The 8,252-nt window shown below is 47.3% G+C and overlaps 1 pseudogene; it reads right to left on the bottom strand.

Moving 5' to 3' along the window:
* Positions 1-2,275: 2,275 nt before the first annotated feature.
* Positions 2,276-3,783, bottom strand: LOC144159769 (uncharacterized; annotated as a pseudogene).
* Positions 3,784-8,252: the final 4,469 nt, after the last annotated feature.

Here is an 8,252-nt window from a genome sequence, read left to right as displayed (position 1 = left end):
CCAGCACCATGTCTCGTGCCGCCAACTGCCGGCTTTGCCGCTCGTCTCCTGTCGGTGTAGGCTTTGCTATACTGTTGGCGGTGCTTCACACGCTGCCGGAGCCTGACCAGTTCCTGGTAGGGTGTGTTCCGGAAGGACTCATGCGATAAACAGAGAATGTCAAGCTTTGCTTTGGCAGCCTTCCATGAAGGAGTACCACAGGGACCACTGCTGTTGTGGTTTGTGGTATACACCTGTAAGTGGCGAGAGAATCCCGTACCGCAGTTCGCAGCGAACGCTGTTCCAGACGAGCCAGTTGGAAGTACGTCTTGAATGTGGGGTTCAACTGCTCGATCTGCCCATGTGCCTGCGGGTAATAAACAGATGAATGCGACAGGCGCATCGCCCTTTCTTTTAGGAAGTCGATAAGTTTTTTTGTGGCGAACTGGGGCCCAATATCGCAGACTATCTCTTCCGGATATTCTTCCCTCGGAAAGATATTGAGCAGGAACTCATTCACGGTTCTCGTAGAAACTTTTGCACAACTGCGCTTCAGGCCATTTTGAGAAGTAGTTCACGAGCGTCAGTGCAAACCAGCAATCTGGAGGTGCCCTCTCCAGTGGACCAAACATATCAATCGCAAGTTTCTCCAACGGTCTCTGCGGCAGCTCTACAAGTTGCTGAGGAGCAGGGGACGTTTTGGCCCATTTATTGGCTTCTTGACAGATGGTACACTTCTGTGCTACTTCTTCCACGTAACTGTCCATGCGGGTCACCAAAAGTGCTCCCTAAGTCTGGCTATGGTGCGTCCGATACCCTGGTGGGTTTCATGCGCTGTTGCTACCAGTTGAGCCACGAGAGATGAAGGAACAAGGAGCTTCTGCGCACGCCACAACAATTCTCCCACGACTGACAATTCCTGTCGAACGCTGAAATAGGGTTTCACCTCTTCAGGGCAAGTTCTTTAGCGAGGGCCAAGACCCATGTACGAACGCCTTCACCCTTTGAAGAGTGGCGTAAGTAAGGACAACTTGTTCCAACTGGTCTTTCGTCAGGCAAGTAGCTGGACCATGCAAACAATTTCTTCTTCAAAAGTCAGCTCAAAATCTGCCATATTTACTGAAAACCGGGGAAGAGCATCGGCTGCTCTGTTTGACGAGCCTTTCTGGTAGTCCACCGTAAAATTGCAACGGAGTAGCCTTGCGCACCAACTTGCGATTCTGAGTAGGCGGCGACCTGGGCCCTGCGAGGACAGAATGGAAACTAATGCCTGGTGATCTGTTCGGAGAGTGAAGCTTCGCCCCCAAAGGTAAGCATGCCAATGTTCGCATGCCGAAATGCATGCAAATGCCGTTCGCCAACTGCGCACTTCCTTTCCGCCGACGACAGTGTGCGTGATGTAAAAGCGACTGTACGAATTGTATGACGAGCGCTCTGATGGAGGACTGCTCCAAGTCCACATTCAGACGCGTCAGGGGAAATGATAATTGGAAGGGCAGGATCAAACATCTGCAAGGCGAGATCTGAGGACAATACCGACTTTACCTTGAGGAAACTTTTATCCACTTCAAAAAACCAAATGAACACTTGGTCTTTCCAAAGTAGAGCTCTCATTGGCTCCCCGATATGGGCTAAGTGTGGCACAAACTTGGCGTAGTATTCCGCCAAACCAAGAAACGAAGGGAGTTCAGCGGCATTGTTTGGAACTGGAGTTTCCACATTTGCGGGTTATTTCCCTGGCAGTGGCGAAATACCGAACAGAGTCACCTTGTGGCACAAAAATTGAAGCTGCTGAACTTCGATCACGCATTTACTGTTCAGCTTCGGACCTCCGTCTTTCACACACTGTAGAACTGTCTCAAGGTTTTTTAGGTGCTCCTCAGCCGATTTCCCAAACACAATGACGTCGTCAATGTAAAAGCAGACACCAGCACAATTGCTTAGAATGAGAGATATTATACTCTGGAAAACCGCAGGCGCTGACGCTAGCCCAAAACAAACAATTTGAACCAGCATAACCCTTCATGTGTATTGAAACTGCCAAGTCCCTACTCTTAGGATCCAGCAGAACTTGGTGATAGGCAGAAGCTACGTCAAGCTTCGACAAATGCGTTGTCCCCACCAAAGCATGAAGCAACTCATCCATGTACTGCAGCGGAAAGCTGTCGAGAACGATCGCCTTGATACGTTTGTGTAAGTCTTCACACAGCCTAATACTGCCATCTTTCTTCTCAATGACTACAATAGGTTACACCCCTTCTGACGCATTGATACGTTCAATGATGTCCAAGCTTTCCTAACGCTGCATTTCAGAAGACACGCGTGGTCGTAACATCAAAGGAAGACGGTGAAGCTTTGATGCTACCGGATGAACACCCACAAGTGTCTTAATCATGTGAAGAAAACCTTTCACAAGACCCAGCTCATTTGTGAAGAGGGAGCCAAACTTTTCCTGAAGTGCCGGTGGCAACTGCGTGGACGGCTCTAACATACATGCTACAGCTACTTCGCCATACCGCGCTGGTTTAAAAGCACTGCAGTTGAGACCCTGCAATGCGGAGCTTCAATGCCTCAATACCATCCAAGCCTATGAGAGAAATGCCCTGTTCGACGACATTAAACAGCAACGGTGCAAATCGATACTCGAAGGAAACTTCAGAAAAGAAGCAGCCTCGAACCAAAATTGGTCGTTTGGGATAATCCAGATGTGTTACACGAGGAACGGAAAGAAGAGGCAGACTTTTAAAATGCTGATCAAAAACCTTCCCCTAAAATAACTGAAACTGATGAGCCAGAATCGACTAACAGTTTCAAACTGACCTGCGCGACTTGAAAGATAATGTGTATTGGAGATGCAAGAGACTGTTGAACCACAAGAAGCTGTAGACGGGCTATCAGCTGAAACTTTGTGGGCAGCTGTTTGCGACCGTTTCTGGTTTCAAACATTTTCAAAATGCCCGATACGGTCACAAAAGAAGCATTTTTTTTCCTTTGCTGGACAGCGTTGCCATGAAGCGCGATGCTGGCTAGAACCACGCCGGAAACAATGGGAAGAGTCGGCGTAATGCGGCAAATTCGATGGACGGCGCTGTCGACACTAGGGGCGTAAGTGCGTGACTGCCTTATCACGTTGACCGAAAGTGCGAGCGCGTGGCCGTGAATGCGGTGGCGACAAATACGGACTCTTTTTTGTGCAAGAATGCGCAGATACTGGCTGCACAGACGCAGAAAATTCTTAATTTCTGCGTCTGCTTGCTCGGTTTGACTTGCAAGAGCAACCGCCTTGTCACACGACAGCGAAGACGCTTCGAACAAAAGACGTTCCCGAATGCGATGCGAGGACATCCCGGCAACAAACTGGTCACGTAATGACTCCTCTGGCGATTTAAACGAGCGCATCGCGGCGAGCTCGGTAAGCGTGGTCCCGTACTCTTCAACAGACTCGCCTGGGTACTGAATCCAGAAGTGAAATCGGTGACGCTCGAAGCCGAGGTTGCTGGGTGTATCGAAGTGTCTGGCAAGTGTCGCTACCGCGGAGGCATACACGTATGGCATAGCTGACGTGCCTTTTTTCTACGGTGTCTCCTCTGCCCCCTGCGAAACAGACAGGGTGTTGAAAGTGCGTTGACCTTCGGGTCCGAAACAATGAAGTAGGAGAGACTTGCGACGCCCTAGGGTGAACTCGGAAGCACCAGATCTGAGGAGGTAGATCTCTAACATGTCGTGCCATCGTGACCATGGCTGCACGGGGCGAACGGGTGTCGGTAGGAACGGATCCGGTGGGGCGATGCCGGCCAAACCCATCGGGTAGGCGTGGCTGGTTGGATCCCGGGGAATTACACAAGAAGGCGGTTCTAAATCCTCTTCGCCCTAGTAATAAAGGAGTGACGTGACATGCACACCAGCCGCACGTGTGGCATACAGCTCTTTAATAGATGTTGCGCAAATATATGTATCACGGAGGAAAAAAACGTTATGCGAGGCCCTGACGTCCCGTTTGTGAAGCCACGGCCACCATGACATGAGCCCATTGAGCCCCGCAGTTGTTCCCACTATGCTCTGCTGTTTCCGGTTTGATTTGACTAACATGGCGTCGCCCTGCCCTGCCGCTTTGCAGCAAAAGCAGCTTCGTAAATCCTAGGTGCGATGTCATGTTCTAAGCTGTTGATTGCGCCTTCAATTTGCCGATTCTAATCCTAACCCAAAGTTTTAATAAAAAAGCGCTTCGTTTGTGAGATAGAAGGCCGATTTTTGAGCTCTTAAGCCTGGCAAAGTAGCATTTGTCGTCGTCATAGCAACAGGCTCGCGGGATCACGAGTGGCTACTGCAGTGTCGGTTCGTAGATGGCGGTAGGAATCCAGGCACCCTACGCGCAGCGAGTGTCGCGCAATTGTTGCAAACTACATGTGCGTGGACTACGCAGGCTGTCACGTTTGCGTACATGAACAATGTACACTCTCTAACCTCACTTCACGTGAATAAGTGGCTGCAGTGGTTTGCAAGGTGCCTCACTCTAGGGTGCCGGGTTGCCGGTCATGCTCGCGGTTCAAAGGTAAGTATATTCGCTTATGCGCTAGTTGTCGAGTGAAAGGGAAGCACTACGTGTCTGCCTCACTTTGTTTTGTGTTTGTTCAGAATAGATTCCCAACTGAAGCCCATCGGCGCAGAAAGTGGGTCGACGCTGCCGAAGCTGCCAACGCGCACCTTTTCACCGGCCGACCGATAAGGATGGAAAACCACTGCTAGAATCCACGAGATATCGCCGCAAGATAACGGCAACTACGCTTACCCACCACGCCTATTAATAAGCATCGGGTGTTGTCTTCGAAGAAACATTACACCACAAAGGCAGTAGAAGAAACGGCAGTAGAAGAAACGCTGCGAAATCAGCTGTAGTGCATAGATTGCAGACGACAACGACGCCCCAGCGGGTGCCGTGCTGTGTTGCCAACGTAGCGAGGAAGCCACCGTCAAGGCGCCGTAAAAATGGTCCGTGGCATTTTGCCAGGGTTAGCCACCGCAGCCATTAGAAACTAGGCAACACTCTCTATGGGTTTAAGAAAAATGACGTCACCTCATCCACACTTTTTGCAATGCATTGGGATGCTAGGGGACTCTCCTGAGTATACTTTCCTTCATGATATGTATATACACACACAAGGACACAGTTATATGCGAAAACCAAAAAACACAAAAATACAAAAATGAAATTTTTAGGAAAATGATATGACAAGGTCAAAACTATGCATCCTGTACATCTCCCGTCAAAACCGCAAAGTAAACAAAACAAAACCCTAAATAACACTGGAAATGTACATAAAAATAGCGTAAACGAACCAACTCTGCAGTACCGCTTGCATATTTAAGATAAAAACAACATAATTAGCGAATTAAAAGCACTTTATTTCTGTAATGGTATCAATTTACATAATCGGCGAAAACAAACAACCTAATTGAAAACAATAAATAATTCAACGTCTCTCGCTACAGACAGTCATATTTGGCTGTAAAGATTTAACACTCTAGAAAACCAGCAGAGTAATGCTCCGCATTAGTAGGTAGTTCTCTCCATTCCTGCGGATTTTCATGCGTTTCATAGGTCGCTTATATTTAGATGTGCGACGTAATCATCCTATCACCCGTAACCCAGGCGTGAACTAGAAATGAATCTTTTGGAATGTCGACTGAAGAGACATTGGGCCCAGAAATTTAGTATCACATGCGCTCTCTTAGCAGTCAGCTTTTGTAAACTCAAATATGGCGATCAGAATCAGCAGGCATTGTTAGACGGTGTCGGTTATGGTGAAAAGGAAGGGTTCAGTTCAGCTGCAGAAGAGTTCGTACTCGGTACTCGAAGAATCCGTACTCGAATAATTTGTACAGGAGGTACTCGGCTATGGAACACATTTCACTGCGATGGTTGACGAGAACTTCTTAATTCTTCACCGCTCTTGACCCGCATTCTTTCTCAGTGTTGTTCAGCTTTGCAGGTGTAACGTGTTCCTTGGTCAGTTTAGTGTTTCTAATGTCTTGTAACCGCTCTTTAAATTTTCTGCTACGATCTATTTACAAAAGAGTTTAACCTATGTCTTTATGACAGTGTGGTACGCGTTGTTTGGTGGGTTCATGGGAAAAAAGGCTAACAAAAGAACCTGCTCTGGTATGGTTTGACGAAGTTCTACCCGCCCGTTGGTCGCAATTCCCTGGAGTTTGCTGAGTTGAGGCTTCACCTGGCAATAAACTGAACATATGAAATCCAAAGATAACGGTGATATCTCTGGAATTGTAAAGTTTCTCGCATTGTTGCAACCGGGACGTCTATAGATCAAAGAAAACCAATTGTGGTTCTAAAACCAATTTATTGCTTTTGTCATTTTTGTGTCCAGAAACGCTAAGACACTACGTGCTTTAAAGGTTCAGGGTAAATGAGGGAGTAAAACAGTTACTGGTTTAAATAGAAAAGGTACTGTTGGTTGCTCAACAATGTGATAACAGTGTATGTTATCGAATCCATAAATAAATGCAATAATTTCAATTCCAAGAAATGCAAGTGCACTTGCCATATGCCTTACTTTCGACAAGCACTGGCACTAGTTTCAAATTAACAATGTCAGGCAGATGTACCTTATTATAAAGCAATGTCTGGAAAACTGTTTATTAAAATTTCGGCGACAGGCAAGTAACATAGCATCAGGAACAAAAAGCGTTTCTTCTTGACCTTTGTAACATCCTTCAGGGAACTTACGGAGGTGTTCCAAACTAGAAGGATGCCCTCTGCCAGCGTAAACGGTATGTCCTTTTAGTGTTTCATACGCGTTGCCCTCGGGGCAAAGAGTCATACCGAGGGCAGCAGACCCACCATAGAAGGACGTTTTGAGAGCTGATGGCGTGCTTCTGAGTTCGCTGCAACGTCTGACACTGAAGTATTTTGTGGCGAGATCTGTTGTGCACGTGTAAATATTTTCCTTGCCTTCATTTTTAGTAATCACAAACAAACGGTCGTATTTTCGGTGCACATGTCGGATACACTACAAGAAATGCCGCCGGACTATAATTTTATTTTGTTTATACGAGAGGTTCGCTTCCTACGAAATGTAATAATGTGATCATTCATGTCAGTCTGTTTTAAATTTGCTGTAAACTTCTCATAAGCTAGGTCAAGTAGGTGTTGTTTCCGGTTATTTTTAAAAGTTTAACAGCAGACCTGTTTAAGCCGACACAAATCCGCCCGTCCGACGCAAATCCGACACTAACCACGAAGCCCCAAGAAAAAAATCTTTTTATGGAGGTCCCATGAATCAAATCCGGGAACTTTACTCCGTGAAACCGGCCACCTATGGCTGGGCCACACCAGAAGGGCCGAGGGGTACGGCTTAGCAGTGGCGGGAAACAATAACATGTGTAGCCAATTGGAAAGAAAAGATAAACGCTTTTCATGATGGCAAGAAAACCTGGATCCCTCACGTTATGAAAGCGGCGTCGATCCGAGTGAGCAATCGTCGCATTCATGGCGGAGGGAATTTCTCTTGGGTTCTCAGCGCCGGCGTTGGCTTTGGACTTGGCTGCGGGTCCAAGCTTGTGTTACCACGTCCCACTTTGGGAGAGATGTAAAAGCCTGGAGACGAAATGATCCTAACCTGCTTGTCATGAAAAACTTTCAGCGCCAAGTTCAGAAATAACTGGGATGGGATAACAGAAGGAGTGGAAACTTGGTACCTTACTAAACAACTTGAAAGCAAACTTAGGTTGGCACAATGGGGCATGGCACGATTAATGGCTGAAGTAGTATTTATTGACAGGATACAAGCTTCCTGGGTCAGAGAACGAACTAGGGTAGAAGATATTATGGTTTAAAACTTGAAAAAGAAATAGAATTGGGTTTGCCGCGAAATTGGGCAGAATGACAATTGATGTACTGCCATGGTGGCAGAGTGCACGCCGAGAGACGGGGTTAGAAAAAAAGGAAAGCCAATCAGTCGGTGAAGGAACGAAACAAGTAAATTCGGAGGCAACGCATGGACTTTCTTCTTTCTCAAGCCTCGGATCACTCGTACAAGCTCTGACACTTTTCGTTTACGAAACATTACTTTGAAGTGTTCAAAGATACCCAGTCAGCAAGGCGCTTGCTTGCGGTGTTGCGTCACGCCACCACCAAGGAGACTAGCGATCGATAAGATAGATGGCTGCGCTCAAGGTGGCCCCACCCTGATGGATCCACGCACCCGGCATTCACCCTACAGCGCATTGTAATTGGCTCGAAAGCACCTTGTCTT

Source organism: Haemaphysalis longicornis, unplaced genomic scaffold, assembly GCF_048455015.1.
Source record: "Haemaphysalis longicornis isolate Haplotype H1 unplaced genomic scaffold, Haemaphysalis longicornis Haplotype H1 scaffold_10, whole genome shotgun sequence".
In the NCBI taxonomy this organism is placed as follows: Eukaryota; Metazoa; Arthropoda; class Arachnida; order Ixodida; family Ixodidae; genus Haemaphysalis; species Haemaphysalis longicornis.
Note: the sequence above shows the minus strand (reverse complement) of the source record. Positions and strands in the feature narration are given on the sequence as shown.